General features: G+C 42.7%; 2 long non-coding RNA genes across 2 annotated transcripts; one reads left to right on the top strand and one right to left on the bottom strand.

Annotated features, from left to right (window-relative positions):
• Positions 1–1,984: 1,984 nt before the first annotated feature.
• Positions 1,985–5,273, top strand: LOC118156275. Its single transcript, XR_004746209.1, has 3 exons — positions 1,985–2,278; positions 4,605–4,704; positions 4,940–5,273. It is a non-coding gene; the product is annotated as an uncharacterized LOC118156275 (long non-coding RNA).
• An 8,710-nt stretch (positions 5,274–13,983) lies between these two features.
• LOC118160913 lies at positions 13,984–15,335 on the bottom strand. The gene is made up of 2 exons (XR_004747748.1): positions 15,297–15,335; positions 13,984–14,132 (listed from the first exon to the last, which is right to left on the bottom strand). It is a non-coding gene; the product is annotated as an uncharacterized LOC118160913 (long non-coding RNA).
• Between the last annotated feature and the right edge of the window lie 2,271 nt (positions 15,336–17,606).

The following is a 17,606-nucleotide window of genomic DNA, read 5'->3' as shown; positions in this document are numbered from 1 at the left end:
TTTTTTTTTTTTTTTTTTTTTTTTTTTTTTTTTTTTTTCAGATGTAGAGGATGAATCAGAAGCGATTTGAGGAATCAGTCAGTTGTTGGACCTGGGAGCAGAACTCAGAAGCCAATGGACTTTATGCAACATGGGATTTACATGGCTCCAGGGAACAAACCAGAGCAGCCACGTTGCTCCCCCTTTTATTTCTCTGCTCTCTGAGGTCTGGGTTAAGCATGTGGTATCCACACCTAGGGAACTGCAGCAAAGTCTACAGCTCCAAGAGAGGCTTCCAACTCCTCAGCCAACTGGACAGGCAGAAACAACCCTGGCAGCTACTACTATCAGTCAGATCCCAAAACAATGTGGGCTTCAAGCAGAAGAGGTTACATTCAATGGCAAATTCTTCAGGGAAAGTGAACCAGCCCACTTCAGCCTTCTGCACTGGGGCACAGATGTTGCATCCTTGCTGTAGTGCTGCACACCCAGCAGGGATGGGATAGTTCACTGCATTCAGCACTGACCTACTACCTCTCCTCTTGGCACCATGCAGAAGAAAAGTGGACCAGAGCTAACCCCTTATGGCAGCTGCTTAAGTAAATGATGCAAGTAGGACATCACAGGTGAGATGTGCAGGAAGCTGGAGACATCAGGGTAGATGTCTGAGCCACGGCAGGGAGGTTGCACGGAAGAAGGTCCTTTCTCAACTCTCTTGGACTTTTCTTCTCAAAGCTTTACAACAGGTTTTGACTGGCTAAACGAAGTGGCTTTTCCAGCTCAGTCATTTAAGTCTACGGGGCCCAAATTGAATGGCCTTTAACGTTAGTCTTTAAATCTTTTAATGTAGTGATTAAACATGACAGGGATTACGCCTCTGCCCAATAGCAGCTCACCTAGGTGTGCTTGTTGGTGAGATGCAAAGCACAAAGCCAAATGCTCTTAAGCATCCAAACACACTGCTATTTCAAAACGCAACAAGCCCTGTCATGTCTTGTGATGATGAAGCTTTTTTTTTTTTTTTTTTTTTTTTTTTAATTGGCGATAGAGCAAAAAAAAAAGCTGATAAAAAGAATGTATATATATAAAAAAAAAAGGGTGGACAAAGGTCAGAACAGAAATTCAAGGTTATCATCCTAAGTACTTTTAAATATATATGGTATGTGTTTTAGACGTATTTATGAGGACCTGTTCTAATGGATAAAGAACTTACAGAGACATGATTTCCTCAGGTATCCAGGCGAGAGACTAAATTACACGTAACAGGGCTCATCAAATCGAGTTTGACACAAAACCCATTAACTAATAAAAACATTATCCTGGTTGCCAAGTCACCTAAAAAACTCCCTGGAAATGTAGTAAAGAAGGTGGCTGTGTGAGTTGTGGAGCCTTTAGCTTTATCAGCAGCTAGTGTTTTAATTCCTGCAGGATTTCTGCCTCACTACGCTGTCCAGGATGGGCAGGGCCTCTGTATGTTTTTTTCTCCTCATCAGTTCTTGTGGGTCTTAAGGTTAACATACAGTTCATGTGGGATTTAAGCCCTTTTCTGAAGACAACATCCTCTGTTTTCTTGTAGGCCTTTACCTATGGCAACTGAGTGCTTCACATAGTTTTATTTTCATAACACCTCAAAGAGACTAATAGGTAGCATTGCCATGTTTTACGGATTAACAGTAGAAAGTTTCCGGTAAAAAAATGAAGTTTACTCATTTTTTGAGGGGAAAATGCTGTTTCAACAAAAGCAGATAGTCCATTGATGGTTTTTGATTCACCTGGAAACCCCTCTGTGAAGTGTGACTGTGTCGCTCTGGGAGTGGGATTCCTATTTTTCCACCAGCAAAATCAAATAAAATTGTTTCCCTTCAACCTTTTTCCTAGGGGCTCCAAATATTTCATTGTAAATATTTTATCTTAAAGTAAATTGTGCTTACTTATGGTACAATGTAGGAAGGGGGGAGATTTTCTAGCCTGCTCCTCCGCCAGTGGTGCAGAGTCCTCGTGGGCTGTCTGCACGCTCTCTGAGAGGCGTTATATGCTGCTACATGCTGTGGCAAATGGCATTTAGACCAGGACTTTCTAAAACGCAAAGAAAACGCGTGGATTTGTTACGCTGTCAGTACCTGCGGGCATGCCATCAGCCTGGACAACAACCAGAATTTCCCACAGGACCAGAGCTGGTGAAGGACGCGAGGGAGAGCAGCTGCCTCGTGTGGGGTGGGTCAGGAGAGCTGGGACGCTTCGTCGGAAACTTTCTTGGCATTTCTTGACAGAGGAGAAAGCAAGGAGAGTCTCACTGCCTGTAAGCTCCCGAGCACGGATGTTTTTGCTTTCTCTTTCTGCCTTTTCTTTGCATGCTGCTTTGTCACCTCCTGCGCTCGCCTTTCTCTGCGTTCCCAGTTTTCTCCAGGCTTCTGTGGTTCCTGTACAATGTTTTATTTACACAGCACTCTCCCTACTGCCGTGCCGCATACCAGTCTTTGCTTTGCTCTTTTATGCTCTCACTACTCAGCCAGCCCCAGTTTTCCCTTTCTGCTCTCCCTCCACGCTTTTCTTCTCAAGGTCTCGCCAGCCTCCCCACCTGCACGTCCCCCGTTTCGACCTGCTGTTCCTAATCCTACCCCTCTGAGGGAGCAAGAGCAGCTTCTGGCCACCGCTGGGCGAAGCCACGCCGATGAGATTATTTTAAGCAACGTGTGCAGGCAGGGGTGGTCAGGGCAGGCTAACTTCAAGGTTGTCCAAGGAGGCCTGAAGAAATGGGGAACCGGTGCATAAACTGCTGTGCTGTGAGGAGGAAAGGCACCATCTATATGGCAAAGAAACTGGAGGCTGCACTTGCTGCTCTACTTCTCCGTACCTTATTTTGGAACCTGTTCATCTGTGTGGATAGCACAGCTGAGTTAAGCTATCGGAAACACAGACCTTGCCCAAAGGTACTCCCCATCCCAGCAAACGAACTGAAAGTATAAAACATACGGGGCAGTCTGAGGTTTAACCATGGTTTAAACAAAACAAACAACAAAACAAAGAGCTTTTACTGTGTATTTAAAGGAGTTTCAAGGACAACAAAAATCACTGGTGTGATTTAGCAACCCGTGTCAGTAGGGAATTGCTTAACACCGCTGGGCAAGGTTCCTGCTGGTGGTGTCTGCTGGGCTTCTCTGCAGCGTGACAGGTGACATGGGGGGCCTGGTGGTCCTGCACTCCTCTTGGTGACCCTGTCATTTCTGGTTTGCCTCGCTTGCTGATGGTTACCGGCTGGGTCCTGGCTCTGGGGCTAGGCTGTCCCACCAAATGAGCAGGCACATTTCAGCCCATGGTGCTTCAGACCCCCAGAAAGCGCGTGTAGAAATGGTGGAGGCCTTTCCCGCAGCTTCAGAAGGTGTATTTTGCTATTATTTGTATTTCTTTAGGGCTGTGAGGCTCCCCAAAGGGGATTTAAACCCCCTTGCACTCTGTTTCCAAGGTAAAATAGTCATGAATAAAAGGACCTGTGTCAAAGAAGTAGGAGGTAAGGCCAGCAGGTACCTCCATTGCTGCGGCAGTGATGGTTGCTGCAGTAAGCAAAGGTCCCAGAAAGCATATAAGCTTTTAAGAAAACTTTTCCAGTGAGGGTAAATCACTCCTGTGGCTGACCAGAGCTTTCATCAGCTTATTCTAAACTTAGGATCTTCCCCAAGCTCTTTCAGCCTCTTCTATCCTCCTCCATATGAACAATCCCTGCTAAAGAGATGCGGGCTTTTGGTTTTGGGTTTCCTTTCCAGAGCTGAATTCTTTATTGTCATAGCATGTTCATAACCTTGGGATACCAAAAGCATGTTTTAGGATCTGTGAACTGGCTGTGCACGGCTCTTTTACAAGATATCACTTTAAAGCACTTTTTCTTCCACTGATTTTAATAAAACCTACTGAGAGGTGAACAAACTCAGTGTGTGATTTGCCAATAAGCTGCATTATTAAAACAATAAAAAACCACATTTTTTGGGGGTGTGTGTGTGAAGGAATGGAGGAAGGAATTGTTATGAAAAATATGTAATGATGTATATCTGCGTGCATGTTGTGCAAATTTTGATTCAGAAGTGTAACTGATGGCAGCTAACACTGACAAAATACAAGCTTATTTGTAACTCCTGCCATTATTATTATTATTATTGTGAGCCTAAAATGCTGTCACAGGATCTATTGGTTGCTGATTTTCAAACATGCAGTGAAGTTATGACCTTGTGGAAATTTTTGTGTGTTTTAATGGATATGAGCTATTAAGACAGTAAATAAAACTGGAAAAAACAAACAAACAAAAAACGAGCCTTTCTGTCCTCTATTTGAAATATGATGTTTTATTATTGTTGTTGTCATTCTTGCTGCCAGTTTGAGGTGCTGATGTAGATTTCAATATTTTTGAAGGCTATCCTGCAAAAAAACCAACCAACCAACCAAACAAAACCAAAAAAACCACCACCAACAAAATAAAAGGAATTCTGGATGACTCACGTTCTGCTTTAATTGACACATTATGATTTTCCCTCTTCATATTTTCATTCTGGTTTATAAAAGCACTTTTTAGTTTATCCAGACCACTTTATAGATTTACATTCTGGCTTAGCTGGTCAATTTTTTTTGTACCTCAGAAGAGTGAAGTCAATTGAGGCCGGCAAAACAAATTCTCTTCCTTCAGATAAGAGAGTTGCACTGAAGTCTTAGTCCTGAAGTTACACCATCCCCTAACCAGTGAGTGGCATTTATTTACACAGATAAATATACACAGCTGCCCAGCTGGAGGAGTTGTTACTTGCAAAGGCACAGGCAGGAAAGAAAGATATTTTTCCACCCATGTTACCTGTATATCTGAGTGCAACTACCAGCTGTTGGGCGGGGTGCCTGCAGGGCAAGCCTAAGGATGAGAAATGATGCAGCTGCCTTTTATTTATTTATTTATATTTATTTATTTTTATTTTTTTTCCAGCTTCCATGCATGCTGAAAAATCATTTGGGGCTCCCTCCGGATGAAGTGTTTGACTCCAGCTGCCAACCCCAGCTGAACTTCAGAAAAAGAGGGAAGTACATCGGCTAGCTGCGGGGATGCAGAACCAAGTGATGTGCAGGCTCCTGTGTGATTCCCGCTTATGCCACTGGAGGGGCTGAAGCAACCAAGCTTGTCTTCCTTCGTTTTTTGCTTTAAATTTGCCCTGTATCCCACCAGCATCAGCAGAGAAGCTAGAGATAGAGATGATCACACAGACGAGCTTGTCCTCTCTCTTTCACTGACTTTTATCTTCTGTTCAAAGAGTTGCGTAGCTGTGAGCCCTCTACACTAAAAATAACAATTGGAATAAGAAATAAGAAATGGGAAAAGACTCAGAGAGGGTGCATGGTCCTCAAAGTAGTGGCCTGTCCTGTATAGAAAAAAGACTGGAAGAGCTTGTAGCAGGTGATGATTTACAGGTCGCTAAGGGAAAGGAAAACTACCTGAGAATATATGTTTGTCTAATGCAATGGAATTTCAGAGGGATCAAGATAGTCATTTCCACCGGAGGTTTGGAAAGCCTCACCCAAGAAAAATTAGTTGTGTAAAAGCATGTGTCGTGCTTAACTCTTCGAGCAGAGGGAGTGCGTGATTAACTGTGCTAGCAGAGGATGATGCTGCACTAGAGGATAGGGTGAGAGAAGCAGAGTTAAAACAGCACAAAAATAAGAACCATGGGGCAGAACCGATTCTGGGAGGGGAAAAGCAACTGGATAGGAACTGCCATCCATGCACATGAAAGAGTACCTGTTGTACTTCAAATTCAAGTCATAGCAGGACTCAGAACTGTGCTACTGGGAAAGAGACAGAGCGTCTCAACAAGGTATTGAAATGTGGAAGAAGATGAAACAATTCTGAAATACTGAAAAGTGTGTGATTTACACCATATCTTTTAAGCCACAAACCTTTGTTCCTCAGTTAGGCTTTTATCCTGCCTCGAGTCCCTTAATAGCCAGTGGGTAGAGAACTCCTGCTTGGTGTCATTCCTTACATCTCAAAAGGTAGCAAAGCATCGCTGTGTATTCATACAATGCCCAAGAACAATACAGTAGGCTTAGCGAAAGTTTTAACACAGAGAATGATGAAATAAATGGGATAAGCCACCTTTGCCAAAACTGGGCATATTTTTCCATTTCATATCTTCAATAATAATAATAAGAAAAGAGCCATGAAAGATTCAGTTTTAACTAATCTGCTAATAAAAAAGAAAGCATATATTTGTTCTTCTGGTGTGTTTCAATTACTGCAGTGAGAATGGAAAACCATCAATAAAAGCAGTAAAATCAGTGAGTATGTGTTGCAACGTGTGACTACACAGGGGTGCATGTGAAAGCAGATAGGGAAGTCGGGGGTGTTGCTGGTCCTCTGTAGGAGCAAAGACACCATCTCCAGTTACTCAGACACCGGCCATTTGAGGTATTAGTTCCATTAAAATGAAACTAAAACTTTATTTTTAGAACTTAACTTTTATTTATTTATTTATTTTTATGTCATGTTTTGTTTTGTTTTCCATGCACATTTCCATTCTCTTTTAATTAGTGAAACTCCTCAGTTGCCTCTGGTGGAAAGGAACTCCACCAGACAATCACAGGCTGTGGGAAAGGACTGCTTTTTGCCCCTTTGTCTTTCCTTTTCAGTAAATGCCCTCCTGCTCGAGTAGGATGGGAAGCGATGAACAGGGCTCACTTTCTTTGGTGCCATTCAGGATTTTGAACACCATCATCTGTTCCCTTCTCTGAAGTGAACAGGTCCAATTTTATTATTAATCCAGAAGTTTTTCATGCCTCTAATTATTTTCATTGTAATTTCTGAACTCATTTTATTTCTTCTTTGTCTGTTCCAGGGTGTCCAGAACTGGCTACAATGCACTAAGCTGGGATAATAGGAAATATTTTCACATCACTTCTCTGTTCCGTTCTTCTTCCTTCCTAACTATTCCTGTTTTTACCACTGAAAGACATCTTCATCAAAATGCCTACAGTGACACCCAACTGTTTTTTCTGACTTTACAGTTACATTTAGAAGCCAGAAGATGTAGTTCATATTATTCATACCAGAAGGCACCATCTTCTGTTCGGAAATCCTGCATTCATCTGTGGTGGCATCTTGCTTGGTATTTCATACAAGCTCCCCTCCTGGTTTATCTAAATGTTTTTGCCTTCCACCATTTCTGCTCTCCTGTTTCCTCACTACTTTTCCAACTCTCTGAGCCAAAATCTTCTATCACTTGACTCTCCAAGATTGTTTTGTAGCTGCATTTTATCCCTTTCCATTCCCAGAGCCAGAGTACACCTGTGCTTCTTACATTACTGTTGTCCATCTTTTGAATACTTTAAATGCAGGTCAGATCAAGGCATTACCATGATTTATTATTGGGTCTGAAAATATTTGGCTTGATTAGACCATATTTATGGCACATCAACTAGGATAAATCGCTGCGGTTCACTCAGAAAGAGACACCAACCAGCTCATCAATCATACAGGCTGCAGAAGGCCACGGTGCAGCAAATAATAGTAATTGATGGATAATTTGTGGGCTTTGCATTTTTCATTAGAGATACTGACCTACAAACAAGGCAAAAGGAGAACAACATGCTTGTGTGTGTCACGATTACGTCAGCTACCAGAGACAAACTAGCTGATGAGAAAAGAATATCATCCCAAATATTTTATTTTCTTATTTTATTTTGTAAATAAAAATGGTTATCCAGGAATTGCTAAGGCAACTCTCACCGCCAGAAAACAGTACTGGATCAAAAAATGTAATTATGGATTTTTAAAGCATTTGAAAAAAAAACTACAAAACCCAGTTTCTTCTCTAGGAATTGCCAGTTTCTGACTTCAGGACTCTGTTTCCAGGGCAACAGTTGATAACATAACAAACACTGAAGAAAGTACATGAGAGAATTCCCTGTTCTATTTTAGGGGAGAGTTATGTCCCTTGGTTATTGCTAAGGGAATAAGGGATATTTTGTACTGCAAAGTATTTATAACACGGACTGCGAAGAGCCCTCGCAGTCTGTTTGTTATCTGGTGTTTGCCAAGAGATGGAGCTGCAGAGTCAGACACCTACCAAGGCTGACCCCTATAAATCAGGCACGATACTACAAAATCCTTGGCAGCAAAAGCCTGCAGCCTCTCATACTGATGCATGCTACTCTTCCCCCAGCGACAACAGACTTTAAGGCATGACTTGGGCACCTAGCCAGCTCTTCCCAATTTATTTCATTTAGCTGTGGTTCAGAAAAGCCAACAAGCCAGCTATACTCATCTTGGTGGATTCTGGCCTCTAGTCAGATAATGCTGCAGAAAATGCTCAGCAGTCCCACAGCTGAGCAGTAACAGGATTAAAACAGCTGTCCTCTTGCACTTGCCTGGCAAAGCCTGTCTCCTGAACACACGCCTGTCAAAATGCCAGCAGTGCTGCGCAGTGCTTCCTCAACAGGTATTTCTCAGGGGCCACCTGCACAGGTTGGGCACTGCTCAGGCTTATTCTTCCCTCTGGGCAGCTGAAGTTTCTAGACACCCACAGTGAACTTATTGATGATATTCCTGAACTGCTGGAGTCCTGAGTTTGTCAACCCATGAAGCGTCCTGCCCCAAGTGGGTTTAAAGCTCTGGAAGCCATAAACCTGCATCAGTACAGAGGGAAACCAAGCATCTTTGGGGCAGACCTTGGGTTCAGCTCCAGGTTAATGCAGTGGACCAGCAACTCTGGTCCAGCTCACATCTGCACCAGCTCTGCCCTCCCTGCCCAAGCAACCCAGCAGAACAGGTCCAGGTTTGTACATACCTGCCCCTAGCAATCTGTCATTGCCGGGAGCTGCTTTGTGGTTATGTAGAGGCAAAATCATCTTCATGGTGAGCCTGCTGAGCTAATCTGGCTCCCACTCAACCCCAAGCCCCCGGGGATTCTCAGAATAAACATCCCTGCAAACTAACCCACTGGAGCTTCTTGGCCTTCCCACAACTGATCTACAATGTGAGTTCTCAAGCAGCGAATAGCCAGGAAGGGGCATGAACACCCCAGTGCTCTTTTGTGCCTCAGAGTAGTTGGGGCATTTTTCTAGGGTACCTATTTTAAAATCCATGTTCTGCTTCATTTGCATCATCAAAAATCCTCATGCTTACTTTTTTATTTTATTTTATTTTATTTTATTTTATTTTATTTTATTTTATTTTTTTATGAGAAACAACAGCTTGTGGGATAACTTGTATTTCAGTCCCACTCCTGGGTGAGAGAAGAAGGACAGTGGGAGAAGAGTAAAGGGAGGCGAGCTTGCCTGTGCCTTGGGCTTGCAGTTATATCTTAAAATCTGTGCAAAACAAGTTTTAGCCTTTCTTTCACCACAGTTTTCATTCTTTGTGTTAGGTGGCATATCAATAAGAGAGATTCAAAACTAAATAGATTGGAAGAAAGGCAACTTGTCTATTTGCTAAATAGGACTGACAAATGTCTTTTATCTCCACATATTTTTTATGGCAAAAGGCTGACCTGGATTATATGCCTATTTTTTTTCAGAAATATTTTGGCTGAGAATACTGAACAGAGCTAGGGTTTCAAATACTTTTGGGGATAAGGATCCCTTTGGGGATAAGGCAAGGTGTCCTGTGCTGGTATTTCCTTTTGGGTGTCTAAGGTCTTCATTTCCTAATTTCTGAAATTCCTGTTTTTACAGGCTGATGGATAGCTTGAAAATCTGACATGGCAACCCAAAGGTTTCTTTGGAGTTTAAGACTTCACAGAGCTTGATGAAATATTTTTAATATGTCTTCCCAGCAAAAAGCAGTCAAGGTGCCTGTTTGTCAATCAGTCTGTCACTTGGTGACTGGATAGAGAAGGAAACCCCTTTAGACTTAAGGTCTTCTGACACATAGACCTATCAGTCCTTACACTCCAGCTTAGCAGTGACTCCCAGTTTTCATCGGTCCTGAGGCCTGTGAGTCACTGTGGAGCCTTCACTGGACTTCTAGGTTTGCTAGATTAGTCACTAGGCTGTGTTTCAGGTGCAATATCCTCATTCCTTAACTCTGAAGCCCATGTCACTGGTTAGAAACTATTGCTGCAGGTGAACCATGGTAACTCATTGAACCTCTGTGTGCCTGTGTTGGTTAACAAAAACCATCAGTAATGGGTAAACATAAAGATGTGTTTTGTCATGGCTTAAAGATGTTTCTTCTGCTTTATACTGGTAGGCAATGAATTATTATTATCCTTGGCTTAAGTGATGTGGTTATTGACAGAGGTGGATCAGTGACTCACCGTGGAGCTCACCAAATTCAAAGCTCTTAGAGATTTCACTTAGCAATGGAGATATGCCAGTAGACTTATGTACATATATCAGTTGATGAAAAACTGGTTATATGGTGGTTTTGATCTATGAAAGTCTTGGGCAAATCTGCTTCCATCTTCTGTGCCTATTTGTCTGAATTTGCTAGCAGTGAGTATGCCTAGGCACTGGCAACCAGACAAACCAGATACATACGAGCTGAGCTGTATTTTAATTAAGCAATTAAGAGAAATATTTTTGTACTGTACAGGTAGTTCATATTCCAAATGATGTAATTACATGCACATACGTTGTTTATTAAAGATGTATCAGCTATATTGAAGTGGTATAATTAAGTAACCACTTTTTTGTTGGGGAGCTCTGTTTTCTGTACTGTAAAACCACTTTCCCCAAGAATAAAACTTATAACAGCACTCAGTTGACTCCTGAGGCAATGGTAGAAATTGCAAATGCTCTGCTTCACCTTAACCAGAGCTGGATGGGTCTGGTGGTAGAAACATGACAACCTCTAACAGAACAGGTAGCTTTGGTGGTGACTGCTGGAGTTAATTCTTGAGAACAGAGAGACCCTTCAACCACTACAGCTTTCTTTACTCACTAACTAAAGTGCTACATGAAGTTGATATTAAATACTTAAAGAGTATATCAGGTCAAGCAGACCTCCCACGCACATCCTAGTTTTGCTCCTCTGGTAAGCTGTGAGGCAACATGATGAAAACTTAAAGGAATTGAAGTCATCCAATGCTGGAAATATTTGAACCCCTGCTCCTTCCTGTGCCTACTCATTTGTGGAACAATGATTCAGTGTCAACTACAATAGGATTATAATGGGATGAGTATATACTGCATTACTTGAAAAATAATTTTTCTGTATATTATTAACTGATGTCATACATAAGATTGAACAGTGGAAACAGAAAACCATAGCATGTTTGGGCTTTTACGAAGTAACTGATGGAAAATCTTAGAGTGGCTGGACAACAGATGGCAATAGTCCACTCAGCTGGTGTGGTGGTTTTACCCTGTCGGGCAGCTGAACTCCAGCACAGCCGCTCTCTCACTCCCCCTCTTCAAAGGAAAAGAGGGAGAAAATATGATGGAAAGAGCTCAGGGTTGAGATAAGGACAGGGAGATTGCTCACCAGTTATTGTCATGGGCAAAACAGACTCAACATATGGAGATTAATATAATTTATTGCCTATCACTATCAGACTCAAGAAGTAAGAAACTAAAAGCAAGCTACAAACACCTTCCCCCCATCCATTCTCTTCTACCTCCTCCTCCTGAGTGGTGCAGGGGAATGGGAATGGTGGCTGCGGTCTGTCCCTGACACTTCGTCTCCGCCGCTCCCTCACGGTCCCTCCCTGCCCCTGCTCCCCGTGGGAGGGATGCCGTCCTTCCCCAAATGAGCCTGGGGGGGCTGCCCACAGGCAGCAGCTCTTCTAGAACTGCTCCATGAATGAAGGATGAAGCTCCCCCCAGACCCCTGCTCCTGCGTGGGCTCCTCTCCACGGGCTGCAGCTCCGGCCCGGGGCCTGCTCCTGCGGGGGCGCTCCATGGGCCGCAGCCTCCTCCAGGCCACATCCACCTGCTCCACCGGGGGCTCCTCCACGGGCTGCAGCGTGGAGATCTGCTCCGTGTGAGACCCATGGGCTGCAGGGGGACAGCCTGCTCCACCAGGGGCCTCTCCACAGCCCGCAGGGGAACTGCTGCTGCCTGCCTGGAGCACCTCCTGCCCTCCTGCTGCACTCACCTTGGGGGCTGCAGGGCTGCTTCTCTCACATGTTCTCAGTCCTCTTTCCCAGCTGCTGTTGCACAGCAGTTTTTCCATTTCCTAACTCTGCTCTCCCAGAGGCCCACCCAACATTGCTCCCTGGCTCAGCTCTGGCCAGCAGCGGGTCCCTTTTGGAGCTGGCTGGAGCTGGCTCTGATCTTACATGGGGCAGCTGCTGGGCTCTGCTCACAGAGGCCACCCCTGCAGCCCCACGCTACCAAATTCTTGCCATGTAAACCCAATACAGTTGGCCAGGCATTTTCCAGTGCTGCACATTTCTGATAAAAAAGTTCATTTGAACCCACAGTATTTTGTGGACACAGCTGAGGGTCAGGGATTGTTTATCACCCCCAGACACGGCAATCCCAGCCATTGCAAGGCTGCCAGCTGCTGGGCTTTTTTGCCCCTGATGCCAGGAGGCAGGCAGCTCCCTGCAAGCTTCTCTGGTTGTGGCAAAGGAGAAAATGAAACAGTACTAGGTGTTTTCATGGCTGATCAGCACAGACTAGTAGAATTGAAAGCGCCAATGCCAGCAGAGTATTTTGTAGAGGGCACAACAGCTGCCATTGTCTCAGTTTATGGCAACTTGGAAGAATATGGGAAATACCTGAACACCTGAGGCTGATAGTATGATAGATTAACTAAGATCATTCCTATGTCACATTTGTCAGATTATTTATATTAAAAACTATTCTATTCTGCTTTAAATACACATATATATTTATTTTTCATTCTAGGTACATGATTATAACAAGGATTATATTATGGATTACAAATGTCCATTATCATTGGCTCATATCTGTAACATCAGAAAATCCCACTAACTGTGTTAAAAATGGCAAAGAATTGTATGGGTATGGAGATCTAATTCCTGCCTCAGCTTTTCAGGGATTTCTTCAGGACAACATGAGTAACATTTTCTAGAATAATATCAATTAACTTTCTGAGAGGCTTGGGGCAAATGTAATAGCTCTTGGAAAATGCCAGTCTGGCTTCATTATTCCCACATATTGGCATGAACAGCTTGAAAGACCCACAGAGATCACCCTTCCTCTCAGGCTTTTCTTCTGATGTTTGTTAACAACACTGTTGTCAGGTTTAAGACTCATCTTACTATATGGGCTTCAGCGTGGGTGCCTCTTTATTCAATAATGTGGGGTTGATGGGGCTACACATGTCCCACCATTTGTAACGGTGAGTACTAGAAAAGATGCATCCAGCCCTTCAGCTTCTGGAGCTGTCATTCACGGCACTTTTTGCAAGCAGTACGTTCACTTGAAAAAAAAATAATTAAAAATCACCAATGCCTTTCTTCTGTGCTCATGGCTCAAGCTGTTCCCTCCGAGACTCCTGCACTGTGTTGATATGGCAACAGGCTGCCAGATTTTACATCAAGAGCAATGCTGCAGCACTTTGTCCTGGCAATTTATGATTGTTGATTCAAGATATCTAGAGGACTTTATTCACTGCTTCACTTACCTCTCCGGACCTTCATGGTCCATCTATTTTTTTCCTCTGATGAAACCATCAGGTTACTTCCTTTCCTATTGCATTGCCCTCTGGAGCACTCCAGGCATCTCAGCCACCATGCTTGTAAGGATCAGGACATAGGTTTGGGCACTGCCCTGTGGTTTCTTTCACAGCTTGGCTGGATTAGCCCAGATCCAGTGCAGTTTTGGCTGGTACCGGCCACCATGCCCCCCCGGGCAGGCTAGGCTGTGCAAAGCAGTCCTGTTCAGATGGCTTGGGGATGGTTCCCTCCAGAACAGGCTGGGTGCAGCTTCATGGCCTGGTGATGGTGATGATGGTGGTGATGAAGATGTGTGACTTTTTGAATGTTCAGCCTCCAAAACAGACTGAAGGCTCTGCTCTAATCTACTGCAGCAATGTCTTAGTGGCAGAAAATTGAGACTACAAGCTTTGTGCCCGGGGCTACGGCATGAAAGCCTGTGGGAGGACGTGAAGGTTGGGATCCTGTGGGGAGAGTGCTTGAGGGTGGCAGGAGGTGGAGAGGCGCAAAGGTGTTGCAGACATTTCCACACTGCCTGTTGGAAGCCAGTCCTGGAACCTGATGCCAAAACATTTACAAACATTTACAGAGTGTGGAGCAGAGGCCAGAAGGAGAATGGAGTTGTCTGAGAGCACATGTACCCTCAGGGCTTAAACTAGCAGTCATGAAGCTACAGCCCTGAAACTTCTTGTGTTGTCAGAGCCCTCAGGGCTGTTGCTCGGGGTGCATCGCTGTGCTGTCTGTCCCCAGGATTTCTCCCAAGTTTATGGGACACTTCCTTTAAGTCTGACAACTGTCCTGACCTGCCTTTCAGTGAGAATCACAAGGCTGTGAACATAGAGCCAGGTGAAATGTGTCCATGCTCAGGGTGGAGACAGACATCTAGCTCCTCCTCCCACACCGTACATCAGGTCAGGCACTTTTGCATTTGTGAGAGCAAAAGCTGAGATGCTCCTCACTGCTCCAAGCACAGGTGGCAGTGGAGAAGGGCAGGATGGATGCTCAGCAGGAAGCGTGAGGGCAGTGAACAGGGCCAGCAGCAAGCAGGCAATTTTGCAGTTTTCTCCCCAAGACTGCTGGGCATTAAGTATTGAAGTATTGCCTTGTGTGATGTGCAAAATGGCATGGTGGAACTTGTTTACAGCTACAGGTACTGGCAATATTTGTGAGAGCTCACAGTGGGTCCCTCCTGCTTGAATGCAACCATTCATTTTTTCATTACAACTGGCTTAATTTAGTATTCAAGAAATATATGAAAATTGCCTTTTTTTTTTTTTTTTCCAAAAAGAACATAAACTTTCCCTATAATATGACACTTTAAAGAAAATGTTTTTTTTTTTTTTTTTTTTTTTTTTTCTCTTTGAGGGTTGAGGAAACAAAGTTTAGGAACATAGCAGAGTCTCTTAATTCAGTGAACCAAAGTTTCAGGGATAATGTTGTTTTTCAGGATGAATGGCTTTGGAGTCCTGGTGGAATTTCTACTTTTAATTAAAACAAGCAATTCGCAGAACATATTATATGCGTCTTGAAGAAGAACTATTCTAGGAGCTTGAAAAATAAATCAGAAATAGTTATCTTTAGACTTAGCTAGGTGATTCACAGTTACAAGAAGTCAAGAGAGGATGTAAGCCTTTCTGTGAACACTTTTATGAATTGTAAGTACAATATCCTTGTTATTTTCTCTTAATTGATGGCAAATACAATTAAGTATTTTGTACATACCAGCACTTTCCAGTTGGTGCCATGGTGAATGACTAGATCTGAAAGTGGAAAAAGGAATTCAGGCTTAAAAAGGCTGCACTGACTCCTGAGATATTCTTGTCACAATGCTATAATTATCATTTAAAATAACAAAACATCAGGAGAACAGTTGCTGCTTCCTCGCCATTATGATCCTATATATATTCTCTCTTCTATACCTGTGCTACGACATCATCTTAGCTAGCTCCATGGGAGGAGCTAGCAATTTGTACATTTATTAGTCACACTCCTCAGCCACCCTTCATGGAGCTAAAATCATGAACTATTTCATGGTTTGCTTCATTCAACACTTGAAGAAGAGAACCTGATAAGAGCATGCCAAAGCAGAGCCAATTATAAATGATACCATTGCTGAATTTTCTATTACTAGTTGTTGTCTTACTGATATGTTTTTTCTCCAGGATTACCCAAATAAGCATAAAAATATATGTTTAAAAATACATTGAATATATTAGACATTTGCGTTTTAAACCATACAGGCGTAGCTGAACCTTCTGTCATTAGTTGCTTGACATTCTGTCTGGTGTTAAAAATATATCTTCAACAAAAGAGCAAGTTCTAAGTACTGCAATGCCAGTATATTTTTTAAAGATTTAAAAAAAAAGATATTTTTTTTGTATTTTTAAAGGTAGAGTATGTTCTTTTGTCATTCATAAGAATAGTCTTCCTTGAAAGACACAAGAAAATCCTCTGCTCACTCACTGAAGGAGACATACTTATGCACTAGTCACAAGACTGATAAATTGTGGAGCTTGCAGTGAGTTATGCATCCAAATAGTAATAAACATTTTCTCCTCTCATATTGAATGAACCCCTTTTTCTGGAGTCCAGCGTGAAAAATGGAAAGAGAGGTGACATACTTTGGTTATATGATACATGAAGTTGACCTTTATTCACATCACAGAAGTTAAAATCTATGGATTGTCTTTTCAGCCTTAGATCGGTAGGTGATGTTACACAAGCATGCCATCTTACACTCAGGTTGAACTTCATGGGATTTTCCCATGAAAATAACCATATATGGTTATTTTCCTTCAGAAATATATATAACCATACTTTTGTTCTGCATTTATTTCGTGGCATTACATTGAGCAAATATAAATCAAATAATTCTCATTGTTTTGCTGATGAGAGATCTTTAACGAAATACAAAATGTCTTTCTATTGTCAATGAATTATTATCAGCTTTAAAAAGGGCTTATCTTTGGAACAGCTGTAGTTGAAGACACAGGAATTGCTTTAAGATGAATCAGTTGCCTCATCCACCAGAAGCACCATATAAATGATTGAATATTTAATCTCTCTCACATTGATAGTGAACTTGAAATACAGTTTTCCTTTTTTTTTTCTTCTTTTTTTTTTTCTTTTTTTCTTTTTCTATTTAGCTGTAGAACTGAACACTCACTACTAATAACAGACAGGCTCTTACAATGCATATTCCTAGTTATAGTAGGTTTAGGTTTCATTACTTGAATGTAAAAGCATTTTTCTGAAAAATGCTCGCCAGCTGTTTCTCACTCTTTTACTGCCTGTGTTAAGAATGTGTATTAGTCATACCTGGATATGATTCTCCAAAAGAATGGGAGACATCTCCAGCATTTGAAAGCCATGAGAACATCCAGACATAGCACATGTGACTGTGCTTGGACAACGGAGTGGGAGTGGAGGAAGAGAGAGGATAACCCCACCAAGTTGCTTCATTATGTATGGATAGCCACAACTCACACTCGTACATATGCTTTTGCCTTTAGCTTGGTAGTCTTTTCCCTGTGCAGCTCCATGTCACTCTGCATCACATACTATGAAAGCTGTTGAAAAGCATACAGGCTGTTACAACATGAGTGTTTCCCCACCTATCTTCTGTCTGCTCATTAGCACTGAAAGTTGAATCCACCAGCTGAATTGCTTGGAGGCAGCAGAAACAAGATGCAGAAACATGATGCTTGGTGCTTATGCTTATTCAAATCCTTTGTTGAAACCACTCAATACTTGCAGCTTAAAGAAAACAGGAGCCTGCCGTCATTTACTATTGGTTGTTTTTAAAAAAATATTTGGTCTTAGAAGCTGCTAAAATGACAACGAATGCCTGAGCATCTGTTGTTCCATTTTAAGAAGAGTCTGCCTTTCATGTTTAATAGGGAGAGCTTGAAGATATGAAGTGGGTATCCTTCTTCCCTTCCCTTCCCTTCCCTTCCCTTCCCTTCCCTTCCCTTCCCTTCCCTTCCCTTCCCTTCCCTTCCCTTCCCTTCCCTTCCCTTCCCTTCCCTTCCC

The sequence above is a fragment of the Oxyura jamaicensis genome, chromosome 1 (genome assembly GCF_011077185.1).
Source record: "Oxyura jamaicensis isolate SHBP4307 breed ruddy duck chromosome 1, BPBGC_Ojam_1.0, whole genome shotgun sequence".
NCBI lineage: Eukaryota > Metazoa > Chordata > Aves > Anseriformes > Anatidae > Oxyura > Oxyura jamaicensis.
Note: the sequence above shows the minus strand (reverse complement) of the source record. Positions and strands in the feature narration are given on the sequence as shown.